Below are 14,553 nucleotides of genomic sequence, written 5' to 3'. Positions count from 1 at the left end.
GGAGAGGAAAGGGTGTTGCCCCATTCGCCCTCTCTTCTCTGGAAAGAAGGATGGCGGCCGCATGGGAGCCTTGTGGACAGCACGTATGAGCCGGGGGTGCTGGGGCAACTAAAACCTCATGGGAAGGGGGACGTTCCGGTCCATCCTTCATGCCCTACCGAGGTCACCAGTTTTCCCCCACGAGCGGCTCTCCAGCACGGCCAGAGCCCCAGAAGCACAAGGACTTAATGCAGAACCCAGCAGCTTGGAGCAGAAAAGTGAATGGACTATGCGTTAATCCAGGCCATCATGTCTGCCCAGAGGGGAAAGGGTGTTGCCCCAGTCGCCCTCTCTTCTCTGGAAAGAAAGATGGCGGCCGCATGGGAGCCTTGTGGACAGCAGGTATGAGCTGGGGGTGTGGGGGCGACTAAAACCTCATGGGAAGGGGGGGCGTTCCAGTCCGTCCTTCACGCCCTACCGAGGTCACCAGTTGCCCCCGCAAGCAGTTCTCCAGCACAGCCACGGCCCCAGAAGCACAAGGACTTAATGCAGAACCCAGTAGCTTGGAGCAGAAAAGTGCATGGACTATGCGTTAATCCAGGCCATCATGTCTGTCCGGAGGGGAAAGGGTGTTGCCCCAGTCGCCCTCTCCTCTCTGTAAAGAAAGACGGCGGCCGCATGGGAGCCTTGTGGACAACAAGTATGAGACGGGGGTGTGGGGGCAACTAAAACCTCATGGGAAGGGGGGCGTTCCGGTCCGTCCTTCACGCCCTACCGAGGCCATCAGTTGCCCCCCACTAGCGGCTCTCCAGCATGGCCACGACTCCAGAGCACAGAAACCAATTTCTGAACTATCTGACTTTCAGTAGAAATACTTCCAGGGTCAATAAGTAAAATAGCAGAAATCCAAAACCAACATTTAATTCTTGAACCCAGCTGTAGAAAGCAAATCACTTCACAATGCTTTTTCAGCATGTCTGATTTGGGGGGGGGGTAAACTCTAAATAATAGTGGTGAATCTTTTATTGAAACAATGAATCTAATCAAAGCAGATAGAGTGTTAACTAGAATTCATCTGCCTCACAGGGACTGGGAGTGGTTGGGGGTGGGGTTTTATTGGGGTTCTTCATGGTAAAAAATAAGTATTGGTAAAGGGAAATGTGTTTGATATTTGCATGACTGAGACCTAAACCTGAAAGCTTTGTAACCTTTCCCACAGTGATTCAATAAATAAATAAATAAATAAAAATAAAGATACAAATACATTTTGAGAAAAAAAATATTCATATCTAATTGTTTAAAATATTTTGCTTAGTTTTTTTACCAGATTAATAAACATTTTATAAAATGGAGAAAAAAAAAGAAAAAGAAACACATAGACCGATTCTGTGTCATGAGTTCTTCAAAACTTCCCAGATAAGACACAGCAGATTCTTGGTTAAAAAGGAATGGGGACTTTAGATGAATCACACGTCTTGCCTTGCTAAGGCAGTCATTGGAAAGAACCTCATTTTTTAATTATTTTTCTTTTTGGGTCACACTCGGCGATGCACAGGGCTTACTCCAGGCTCATACACTCAGAAATTACTCCTGGCAGTGCTTGGGGGACCATATGGATGTTGGGAATCAAACCCAGGTTGGCCACGTGCAAGGCAAACACCCTACCTGCTGTGCTATTGCTCTAGCCCCATAAAATGTTTTTAAAAATATATATTTTTTTCTGCAGTTTGGGTCTGTTAGTCTGGGGACATAATAGACACATCATTTCTCGTATGTAGAACTGCAGTTGGTGACAGATGAACCCACGATAGGGGATCGCTTGTTGTCTAAGTGTCTGCTCAGTCCAACTTCCCCCACTGGAAATGTGGGCAAGTTCCTTGCAAGCCCCGTATTTATATGTTTTCTCCGCAACGGGGTGTAGCGGTAGCACTGACTCTCTAGCATGGCTCTGAGCAGAACAAACTAAAAACTGTCCCTGGCAGATTATGGATGATTTGCTAGACCAACGTTGACATCCTTAAAAGCAAATGTACTCTGGAATATAGATTTTTAGGCTCTTGTCTTTGGGCTGGATTCTAAGAGCACGGGGACTGTTTATTACAGCTTCCCCTTTGTCACAGTTCACTGACCCTTCCCCTGGAGCACATCGAGAATTCAATCAGCGGTTCCTCATGGACATGCCTGCTAGACTTGTCTTATCCAGGACAACTAAACCATGTGGTCGAGAGCAGACAACGCGATTCTGTTTAAAAGGGGCCATTTGTGAGCTTCTCTGTGTGCACCTTGCCCTTATCTGTGGCAGGATGCAGCTTGTGTGGCCTAGTCCCTGCAGGTCCAGGAGATACTGTTTTGTCTCTGTGATGTATTCATCGCTGTTGTGATTTGTGAGTGTCTTTGCTGCGGCTTGACTTTTCCTTGGCGAGGAGAATTATGTAGGATTTGAATCTCCCATTTTCCACGGACATTTTGTGATTTCACTATCATGGTCTTAGCGCCATAAAGACTGGGACAGTTAGTAGAGACCCCCTCATGGATTTTCTTTTCCTTCCTTCCTTCCTTCCTTCCTTCCTTCCTTCCTTCCTTCCTTCCTTCCTTCTTTCCTTCCTTTCTTTCTTTCTTTCTTTCTTTCTTTCTTTCTTTCTTTCTCTCTTCTGTTCTCTTTCTTTCTTTCTTTCTTTCTTTCTTTCCTCTTTTTATTGTTCTTTCTCTTTTCTCCTTCCTTCCTTCCTTCCTTCCTTCCTTCCTTCCTTCCTTCCTTCCTTCCTTCCTCTTTCTTTCTTTCTTTCTTTCTTTCTTTCTCTCTTCTTTTCTCTTTCTTTCTTTCTTTCTTTCTTTCTGTCTTTCCTCTTTTTATCGTTCTTTCTCCTTCCTTCCTTCTTTCTTTCTTTCTTTCTTTCTTTCTTTCTTTCTTTCTTTCTTACTTTCTTTATTTCTTTATGCTTTAATTATCTCCTTCCACCTGTACCCCTCAACCAAAAGAACTGGCTCTCTTCAGATAATTGCACATAAAGGGAGAGTGAACAGGTAGCCATCATGGGGGAAGAATTGTCTCACCCCAGCTGACCCTCCCCCCACAAGGGTCCTTCTTAGTGAATTGAGATGGAAAATATTCACCAGTGGACTCCATCCGGGCTGGCTCTACACCTCATCCTCTTGATATGAGGAGCATGACCCATGGAGACAGCACCCTCAGCCGAAGCCCTGGGCTGCTCTCAAGGGGCCAACATCTTTGTCTTCGGTAGTCTGTTGGTGGTGCCCACCTTCAGCCACTCCTCTTGAGAAGGACCCGACATACTGCTGTGTGTCCTTCCATTCATTATCTCCAGGAATGATCTACGGGGGGCCAGGGGCTCCATGATGTTCTCATGCTGGGCTTCCTATTTTCCTTAGCTTTATGGCTTCGGAAGTTAGCTTATCTCGGAGCTTCATTTCTCGTCTATGGGTTGAATCCCAGTACCTGCTCCAGAAGTCTGTGGTAAAGATTCCAGGACACAGTTAAAGAAACTCCCTCACACAGTGTCTGGTTCATCTGGACATGTATGTATGTGTTAAGTAACGATGTTGCTTGATTAACAAGTGATTCCCGAATCCCCAACCTGACCACAGATGCTCATGAAAGGAAAGGGAACTTTCTGGAATGGAGAGAAGGGTGTTCCTAAATCAGTTTTTCTGAGGATCCATTCGATCTCCACACAACCAGGGGAGTGGGAGTCAAAAACAACAGAAAAGTGGTTTTAGATTGAGTAGGAGGGACGGTTAGTGGGTATCTCCTCATGCTAGAGGCAAAGCCTGAATTTAAATCCCACCGAGTCAAAGAACTGGGATGGCCTGGAAGGAGACTGGGCGAGCTCAGAGCGTGGTGGGTTGAGGATAAAGTGACGGTCTTGGTTCACTGTTCTCAGTATCCTAGCGGATCCCCACACCTCTCAGCATTGGGCAGCTGATAGGGATCATATGCCAAGGCAGACAAAGAGATCTATCACCTCCCTTGTGCTAAGAAAAAACAGGATATGGATTCTGTCCAGGTAACTAGGTGACTCTTGTCTTTAGTCGACACAAAAGTACTACAGTCTGCATTTGAAGTTAGTAAGGATCTTGGGCCCTCTCAGACCCCTTCCCCTTTCAGGGAGAAAGTGAGAATCAACTGAATTCAGTAGTGTGGGAGCAGCCAATCTGAGCTGTCAACACCATTCTTTGGTTCCGGTTATGAGCAAGACTCTTTGGGATGGGCGAGAATCCCAATTACTGTTAACAAACATGTCGGCAAATAGCACTGATGTTTATTGGACATTATCACCCAAGTACCCGAAGTGATTCTCTGAGTGAGACATTTTGCAAACTGTCCCCATAAACTGGATAGGAAGGCCATGTGGGGCCACGCCGAGGACAAAGAAAACCCATGTGTAGGAGATACCGGGACTGTCATCCCCATGTAATAAGAATATGGACCCAGTGAGAAGTGATTTTTCTACAGAACCAGAGCTGGTTCCGGGCTCGCGGTTACACCAGCCTGGCTCTTGTTCTCAGACATCTCCAAGAGGAAGAAATGAAGAGCTTGTTCAGAGAGGCAGAATTGGCTGGAGGAACAGCAGGTCCCTAAGGCATCCGAGTGCTTCAGAGCATCATTGCTAGAAAAGAGAAGGCGAGAGCCTGTAGACTTCAAGAGGCCACGGCAAAAAATTCACTGCGGGGAGCCGGACTGATAATCCAGTAGGGAGGTCGCTGCCTTTGCATCCGGCCTACCTGGGTTCGATCCCTGGCTTCCCATATGCTCCCCCAAGCACCCCCGGAGTGATTCCTGAGTGCAGAGCTAGGAGTAGTCCCTGAGCACTGCCAAGTATGCTCCCACCACCCATAAAAAAAGAAAAAAATCTCGGAGGTTGAGAAGGAGGAGGAAGAGCAGGAGGAGGAGGAGGAGGAGGAGGAAGAGCAGGAGGAGGAGGAAGAGCAGGAGGAGAAGGAGGAGGAGGAGGAGGAGGAGGAGGAAGAGCAGGAGGAGGAGGAGGAGGAGAAGGAGGAGGAAGTGTCTTGCTGAGAGCTGGAGCAAGAAGAAATAGCACCAAGGGTCATCTTCCTGCGAGGGCTGGTTTCATTTTGTCTCTGGCCCCTGGCTGCCATCCAGAAAACACGCTAGGGTGCAGGGTCCCGGCTCAAGAACAAAAGGCCACGGACGTGGGGCTGCTGCTGGCCACTGCGCTCTGCAGCACATCCTGCATGGCCTTTACTTCTCAGCACACACGTAGGTCCGCATGGGGTGGTCCTGCCACGGAGGCAGATGGGCCAGGCTCTTGGCCACATCCGGCTGCATGGGCCAGCCCCAGGTCTCAAAGAAAGGGACCAGGTTCTTCTGCACTTTCTCAGAGAACTTCTTCACCCACAGATTCATCCGGCCAGTGTTGGTGTTGGGGAGGCCTGAGAGGGTCTGGTACTCCGCGAAGAGCTGAGTGAACGGCTCCCACCCAAAGGCCTCCTGGAGCTGGGGAGACAAACAGGAAAGTGAGGAAGGGGATGCAGAAGTTGTGGTAGTGACTGCAGTGTGCATGCATACGTGTGTGTGTATATATGTGTCTAGATGGTTTTCACTTCCCTTCCTTCTTTTCCTCCTCCCTCCCTCCTCCCTCCCTCCTTCCTTCTCCTCCACCTTTCTTTCTTTCTTTCTTTCTTTCTTTCTTTCTTTCTTTCTTTCTTTCTTTCTCTCTCTCTCTCTCTCTCTCTTTCTTTCTTTCCTTCTTTCTTTCTCAGTTTCTGGGTCTCACCTAGCAATGCTCAGGGCTAAGTCCTAGCTCTCTACTCAAGAATTACCCTTGACAGAGCTCAGGGGACCATATAGGGTGTGGGTATCGAACCTGGGTCTACTGCATGCAAGGCAAGCGCCCTCCTACTATACTATCACTCCAGCTCCCATCCTTTCTTTCCTTGGGGTGGGGGTGGGGCGCTTGGTCATATGTGGTGGGACTTGAGCACTACTCCCAATGTGGCACTGGGGCTCCCCATGAAGCGGCAGCAACCGATCCCAGGGTCCTCACACATACAAGGCAAGTGCCGACCCCCATTGGCAGGGCTGACTTCGAGTTTCCCCTCCTGCCTTATCACAGCCCTCGGTTCTCCCAGTGAGGTTTTCCCCTGTAACACTTCTCATTTCCTCTGTGCACCATCAGAAAACCGGGGAGCAAACGGAACGGGAGCTCCTTTCCGCACCTTATAGCATTGGCATCCCGAGTCCAGGGAGATGGGATGAGGGGTTTATGCTGGCAGGGCCCATGAAGGGGCTCCTGGTCTCTGGGGTGCTACCGGGTAGAGGATGCCCCCCGCAAGTCTGTGCGGTACCTGCAGGTAGGTCTCCAGAGCTGTCCACATGCTCCAGTTCTCCAGGGGCGCCCCCTTGCCCAGGTGCTCTCTGATCCTCTTGTCTCGTTCCACAGCACTCAGGTCAGGGTGGGCCTGAGCCCGGGGGATGCTCAGCACCGTCTCGTGCACGTAGACTGACCAGAGGTTGCATGTGGCTTCCGTGGTGTGCGGTGGGAACTCCCACCCGTCCTGTTGCTGGTTGTGACCCAGCTCGTGGATGAGCCCCCAGAGGCCCTGGCTACGGATGCTCTCGATACTCAGCAGGTCCTGCACCGACTCCACGTGGCACATGATGGGGTACCCGGAGTGCATCCAGCCTGGGGTGCGGTGGGGAAAGTGGAGGTCAACCTTAATCCCAATTCCGGCTCCCTCTCTGAGACCTTCCACAATCCCAGAATCTCCAAGGAGAGGAGAGAACCATGGTCCCCCACTTGGTGGGGCCCACACCCACATGCCAGGGAGTGGACCCCTGCCCACTGTGCTTCTTCTCCTGGTCTCCAGCACTGTCGCCTAAGCCCAGCGCTCCTCCCTGTATCACTGGACACAAGTTCTATGGGTTTCTCTTGTGTGCAGGTCTTCCCCGGATGTCCCAGGCTGGGACCTGACTCCCTCCAGGCTAGAAGAACCTCTTGCCTTCTCCCATGACTGCTGTCCTGATTTATATTCTCCCTGTGTTTCACAAGGAGAATGAACCTCCTCCTTTCTTTCTTTTTTCTTTCTTTCTTTTTTTTGATCACACCCAGTGATGCATAGGAATTACTCCTGGCTCTACACTCAGGAATTACTCCTCGTGATACTTAGGGGACCTCTTTGGCCGCCTTCGAGGCAAACATCCTACCTGCTATACTGTAGCTCCAGCTGTGAACCTCATCCTTTATTAAGCATAAGGAAACAGGTTTAGGGACAGAGACACAGTACAGTGCTTGCTTTATAGGTGGCCACCCTACGTTTTATACCTGGCATCCCGGGCTGGAGCGATAGCACAGGGGGTAGGGCGTTTGCCTTGCACGCAGCCAACATGGCCCACCTGAGTTCGATTCCTCCACCCCTCTTGGAGAGCCCGGCAAACTACCGAGAGTATCTCGTCCACATGGCAAGCTACCCATGATGTATTTGATATGCCAAACACAGTAACAACAAGTCTCACGATGGAGACATTACTGGGCCTGCTCGAGCAAATCGATGAACAATGGGAGGACCATAACCGTGATCCCGTGTGGTTCCCTAAGCCCCACCAGGAGTGATGCTTGACTGCAGAACCAGGAGTAAGCCCTCAGCACCAGCAGGTGTGGTTCAAAAGCCAGAAGGTAAAACAACAACCACCAAGCAAACAGGTCTGGAGGAATTTTCCAGAGTCCTTACACCTCTCTAGATGTTCTCTCCCCCAAAACACTCAACAGAAACCTCTTTACTCCCTTGCCACTAATGCCTGTGATGTGTGCTAGGAAAAAATAGTTCACTGAGAAATTTCAAGAAAATATTAAGGCACCATGATTAACAAATTCATATTGAGTTTCAGGCACACAATGATCCAGCATTAGGCCTGTCCCAGGGTTCCCGGGATCCCTCCGAGGCCCAACCTGTCTCTGTGACAGGCACATTTTGAAGTCTGGTTGCTGTCTTCTGGATTGAGTGCTTGCAGAAAGGTTGGTTGTGGCTCAGACTTAAACACATACAATTCCTCCACACCCCTAGCTGTGCCCAAGGCTTCTGCCCCCTCCTGTTACCCCCTGTTTATCTCTTTTTACAGCCCCCCTTCTTTCCCTATCATTCTCATTTCTACATTTTAGGGTCAAGGGTAATCATAGGTAATCTCTGCCACCCCCAACGCTGATATCTCGCATTCTCTCCTCAATATTCGTCCACATACCACAGATAGCCCAGCGGGTAGGGCGTTTGTCTTGCATGAAGCCAACCTGACCAACCCAGGTTCGATTTCTCCGCCACTCTCGGAGAGCCCGGCAAGGTAGCGAGAATATTTCGTCTGCATTGCAAAGCCTGGCAAGCTCCCTGTGACGTATTCGATATGCCAAACACAGTAACAAGTGGAATGGAAATGTTACTGGGCCTGCTCGAGCAAATCGATGAACAACAGGAGGACAGTGACAGTGACCACAGACAAGCAACATCACCCGGAAGGAAATATTTCTGTTTCAGCCTCTCCTGGAAGCAATGCCCCTTGCCTCTGAGAACTCCCAAGGCCAACATTCCTTTTGTTTGCTTTTCATAAAAATAATTTTGTAATTAATGAAAGAACTGCGACTAGGTGAATTTTCGGCATATATTTCAACACCAATCCCACCATCAGTGTCAACTTCCCTCCACCTGTGTTCCCTTACTTCATCCCCCTCCCCCACTCCCACCTGCCCCCTGCTCTCCACTCCCACCACCTTGACAAGCACTTTACAAAGTTCGGTAGCTGCAGCTTGCTCTCATGGTTTCAGTGTTGTAGAGTCTGTGCTCTGGTTGTGGAACTATCCACATCATCAGGTAACCAATGCCCTGACCTGTTTCCTCCCACCCCCTTCCCCCTTTTCATCTTCTTCCTCCCCCATTGATTGCCTCTGTCCTTCCCTATGCTCTGGGGTCAAGAATGGTCTAGGCATCCCCCCCTTTATGACATTTCGTTTCCTCATCCGGATCAGTGCGAGCCTCCTTGTGTTTGCTCAGGCCACTGATTCTGAGATGTCCCTGCCCATCCCTACCCATGAGCTCACCCGACTCTCCTCACCACGCACATGGGAACACATTGTCATCCCCATCAAGGCTGTGTCTCTCCCCTGTCTCCTCCCACACCACATGGCTTTACTGCCACCTTGACTACCGCACACAGTGAACCTTGGGGCTGGAGTGACAGCACAGTGGGTAGAGAATTTGCCTTGCATGTGGCTGACTCGGGTTTGATCCCTAGCATCCCACATGATCCCTTGAGCACTGCCAGGAGTAATTCCTGAGTGAAGAGCCAGAAGGAACCCCTGTGCATTGCCAGGTGTGACCCAAAAAGCGCACCGTGGGCCTTAAGAGGCAACCCTTCCCACTCTGCCCCAGGCAGCCCCCTGTCCCAGTCACATACCTGCCGAGATCTGCACGTCGGCCACGATCCGCTCGGGGCAGTGGAAAGGGAAGGGCTGGGCAGCCAGCTAGGCGATGGCCAGCATTATCTCGTCCCAGAGGCGCAGCAGGGGCTCAGGGTCCTCCAGGGTCCGGAGGTCCGCGGTGGGCACCGTCAGGATGATGTTGTCCGTGGCCAGCTCCCCCCAGGGGCCCGGGCTGTGCTGGACACTGTGCCGCCACTCCGCCAGGGACGTTTTACCTGGGAACAGTGACCAGAGCGGGGCCGGGGGCCAATAGCACCGGGAGGGAGCCTTGACTGAGCGAGCACCCGCCCTAAGTTATGCCCTGAATTGCACGCCCCCGGCACCCCGGCACCGAGAGCACTGCAGCCCCAGCAATAAACCCACACTACTGCCAGGCAGACTGTGCATGGTGGACAGCGACCTGTGCGCCCTGGGGGAGTCAAGAAACAAGATGGAAAATGTCTCTCTATATCCACAGCTCCCTGGTGGCAGAAAATGCTGGGGGCTGCGAGGGGCGGGCAAACACAGAATGAACAACTATCAACAAGGGTCTCAGGTCTTCCCTCTTTGGTCCCCAAGTCTCCACTGGACACAGGATGCAGGATGCAGGGAGAAGACACTGGACATGAGGCACAGGGGATGGGGCATGGGGTCTCCCATCTCCTGCGGGCCCCACCCCACAGTCCTCCCCATCCTCTCCAGCCGTAGCTCACACAGCCCCTCGGTCCCCACACTCACCCAGCCTGTAGTAGGGAGCAGGCACGGAGCCGGTGATGGTGAGGGACACGGGCCCCAGTTGGCTGCCCTTGGGCACGATGACATAGATCAGACCCCCCCAGAGACAGAACACGGACTCCGTGGCTTGGTCCACGCAGCACTGGTGAGTGACCACCGGGGCCCGGGCTAGCTGGTGGGCATCGCTCAGGTCGTCCGTGTGGCAGCCGATGAGAACCTGGAGGGAAAGTTCCCGGGGTCCCCCTGTGTGTGGGAGAACAGAGCCCTGCAGGTCTGAGGGGCTGAGGGTGGGAATGTGTGGATGGAGGCTGAGACAAAGTCCAGGCTCCCCCCGTGGGAGCAAGGCCAGGCACCCTCAGAGACCTGAGCGGGGGGCCACGCTGTGATGAGCCACAGGGGTGCCACGGGGTGCCCGGAGGAGGGAGTGGGTCCAAGCCAAGGTGAGAGGATGCCTCCCCGTGTGTTTGGGGAGTCCCTGGGCTGTCTGGCTGGGGTCCTGCAATTCTCAGGGAAGACGCTAGGGGGCAGGAAAGAGACCCCAGTGAGTAGGAAGTGAACCCCCAGGACAAGGGAGGAGGAAACGGACTTCTGGCCCAATTTGGGGGATGACAGGAGGAGGTATGGCTACAGGGACCTGGGGGCAGGTGTGGGTGTCCCTGGGTGCCCCTGGGTGCCCCAGCTCCCAGCCAGGAACATCACCGCTCCCTACCCCAAAGGCTTGGGCCTGGCTAGTTCATAGGAGCCCCGAGACTCAGCTGCTTCCTCCAAGGCAGTAACCCCTTTCATTCAGACGCCGGGATAGAGGTCCCTATTCCCAGGCATACCTGGTTCCCACTGCCAGGCTCTCCAGCACTCAGCCCACAATCCCTTCCAGCCACCAGCCGGACTCCCTGACAGTTAGTTTGAAGTTGAACTGTTTGGGCCACAGTGCACAGACATGTCACCTCTACACTACAGAGGAGCCGAGACCCCTGTTCTCTGCCCATGACTTCCTCTTCTCCTTCCTATCCCTCCTTTCCTTAGCATGTTTTTTTTCCTTTTCTGCAAGGGGGGGGTCACACCCACTGATGCTCAGGAGCTCCTCCTGGCCACACTCAAGAATTACTCCTGCCAATGCTTGGGGGACCATATGGGATGCCGGGGATCAAATCGGGTCGGCCGCATGCATGGTAAACAGTCTACCGGCTGTACTATTGCTCCAGTCCCTCCTTGGCATCTTTGTTTCTGCGTTCTTCTGCCTTGGCCCCCTCCCACACCCCACACATGCCACTGGACCTCGCACAGGGCACTGAGAATGGCCAGTGTTAGGCCTCATCACCCACTTCACAGAAAACCCTCCAGCACCCCATCCAGGGGGCCGCGGACCCATCCTATGCTGCTGGGGGCCAGCGAGTGGCTCTGAGCCTGGAGGGGGCTGAGCACGGGGCTGGGGCCTCACCTTCAGCCCAGCAGAACTAGCGGAGTCCGGCAGCGAGAACTCCGCGTTCTTCCCGTTCAGCAGGTAGCGGCCGGTGCTCATCCAGCGTTCCCCTGGGCCTGGAAATCAGCACAGGGAGGCTCAGTCCCTCATTCCCCCTCCCCCCAAACACACCTGCTCCCAATCCCCTTCCCTGTACACTCACTTCTGGCCATCCAAGCTGACCCTCCACCCCAACTTCCTTCTTTGTTTGGTTTTGGGGCCACACCTTGGGATTCAGGTACTTTCTTTCTTCCTTCCTTCCTTCCTTCCTTCCTTCCTTCCTTCCTTCCTTCCTTCCTTCCTTTCCCTGATTTTTGGGCCACACCCAGCGATGCACAGGGGTTACTCCTGGCTCAGGAATTACTCCTGGCGGTGTTTAGGGGACCATATGGGATGCTGGGAATCGAACCTGGGTGGGCCGCATGCAAGGCAAACATTCTACCCGCTGTGCTATCATTCCAGCTCTGGGTCTCAAGCTTACTCCTGGTTCTGCCCTCCGGGGACTCCTCCTGATGGCCTTGGGGTAGCCCCTAGGTCAGATGCTGGACACTGCACCCAGGTGGGCCGTGTGCAAGGCGAGAGGGAGCCCTCCCTGCCTCACCCTCTCTCTGGCCCCTACCCCTACTGCCTGGGGCGTGGGGACACCCCACCCAGTGGGACCCCGTCAGCCCCTCTGCGCGCTGCACACCTGGGTTGCAGGCGTCCACCTGCACGGTGATGGTCCGCTCTGCGGGGTCTGCGCAAGCACAGCCGCCCAGCCCCGCGGCCAGCTGGGTGCAGTCAGTCCCCGATCGCGCCAGCTCGGTGGCCAGGCTGAGCATGGCAGCCTCCAGGGAGCCAGCGGCCACCGGGTTCTTCTTGCTGACGGCCGGGAGGCCGGCCAGAGGCAAAGTCTTGAGCAGGAGGCGGTGCACGGAGGCGTAGGCGGGGATGCCCTGCGCTGGGATGCTCAGGAAGGCGGTCCCGTCTCTGCCCAGCTTGGCCAGCCTCCTCTGGTCCACGCAGCCGCGGCCCTGTTTCAGCTGCTGCAGAAAGGCCGCCAGGGCCTGGCGGAAGTGGTACCCGAGCATCTCAGGGGTGGCCGCAGGGTAACAGTCTGGTTGTAGGGTCCGGGCTGTGATGCTGAGGCCCAAGCCATTGAGGAGGCGGTTTCCCGGGAAACGAGCCAGGGCGGGGCGACCCGGGTTCTGTGAGGCCCACCACCAGGCCTGGCCCCCCATCAGCAGGCCACCGCCCTCGGCCACGAACTCGCGCAAGGGCCCGGCCTCCGCGTCGCTGTAGGCCTCACAGCAGTAGACCTGCAGCTGGTCGGTCAGCTGGGACTCCAGGCTGCACTGCAGGCCACTGCCGTCCAGCAGGGCACACAGGCCCTTCAGGTTGGGGTTCACCCCCACTCGGCCCGCGGGGCCCCCGGCCAGCCAGTGCACGGCATTGAGCAGGAAGGTCCCCAACTTGGGGGCGGAGAGGAGGCTCTCGTGGGCAGCCAGGACCACCCGGCCCTTGCCGTAGCGGGCGCCTGCCAGGAAGCAGCCCAGCGAGGGGTCCATGCCCAGGGGGAAGGCCAGCGCCCCGTGCACCAGCAGCCTGGACGGCAACTCCCCGGTCTTGATGTCCAGTTCCGAGATCCCTTTCAGGAGCTGCTGCTGGTCCTGCCTCGTGTCCTCCCCACACCTGCAAGGGACACAAGGGACAAAAGGGGTCACAGTCGGTTAGCAAAGAGCCAGGGGTCTCCAGCCTGAGGGCTGAAATTGCGCAGGGCCTGCCTGGTCCATGGTCTTCCCGACCCCAGGGTGAGGTGAAAAGGTGTTGATGCCACTGCCCACACCGGAGTTCAATTCCTCCACCCCTCTCAGAGAGCCCGACAAGCTACTGAGAGTATCTCACTTGCCTGGAAAAGCTTGGCAAGCTACCCGTGAGGAATTCGATGTGCCAAACACAGTAACAAGTCTCACAATGTTACTGGGCCAATCAATGAAGAACAGGAGGACAGTGCAGTGCTACAGTGCCACTGCCCACAGCACCTTCCGGTAATTATGGGGCTCTGTGTGTACCCCAGGAGGCCTTGGATGGATTTGGAAAAAAGAAAACCACCACCACCACCTAAGAGTGAGCTGGCTGGTTTGTCACACCTCAAAACCTACATTCTCCAAAGGCTCAGTCTGGGAATTACTCTCAGACAGGAATGCCCAAGTGTCTGATTCAATCCATGTCATCTCTCCATCCATCAATCGTGATGGGTCCTGCCCTGAGCGGTGCCAGGGTCAACCATGGGGCCTCATACACGCCAAGGATGTGCTAACCTCCTTTGGCTACAGCTCTGGCCCCAACCCCTGTGTCTTTTTATTTTTTATTTATTTCATTTTTTAAAAATGTTTTTGGTTTTTGGGTCACACCTGGCAATGCACAGAGGTTACTCCTGGCTCTGCACTCAGGAATTACTCCTGGCGGTGCTCAGGGGATGATATGGGATGCTAGAAATTGAACCCGGATTGGTCGCGTGCAAGGCAAATGCCCTACCCTAGGTGCTATCGCTCCAACACCCTCTATGTCTTTTTAAATAATACAACATACCACTGGTTTAAATGACATAGCCTTCAACTCTGGAAGTCTTCATTGTACTCATACTAGATTTAAGACGAAATTTATTGATGAGTTCAAGAGAGTGAAGGTTACATGGGTCCCACACCAGCCGGGAGCCAGTAACCAACCACATTCTATAGGTGCCTTCCTTCCTTCCTCCTCTCATTCTTAGGTTGTCTCAGCTGAACTCTGACCCTAACAACGAGTTTTCACTAGACACCGTCTGTTCCCTGGCTTGGTTCCTTTATATACTATCTCTGAGTGGGATCGGCTGGTATACTTGCCCTTCTTCTACTGACTCATTTCACTCAGCTTGATTCCATCTAATTCCATCCACGCTGCAGTGAGATACTCTGTTTTTCCATCGCTGAGTAA

At 53.5% G+C, this 14,553-nt stretch overlaps 1 pseudogene; it reads right to left on the bottom strand.

Moving 5' to 3' along the window:
* Positions 1–14,553, bottom strand: part of LOC130032354 (TRPM8 channel-associated factor 2-like) — a 35,694-nt pseudogene that overhangs the window by 10,430 nt on the left and 10,711 nt on the right.

The sequence above is a fragment of the Sorex fumeus genome, unplaced genomic scaffold (genome assembly GCF_029834395.1).
Source record: "Sorex fumeus unplaced genomic scaffold, SorFum_2.1 ptg000048l, whole genome shotgun sequence".
Lineage (NCBI taxonomy): Eukaryota > Metazoa > Chordata > Mammalia > Eulipotyphla > Soricidae > Sorex > Sorex fumeus.
This window is presented reverse-complemented; position numbering and strand designations above follow the sequence as displayed.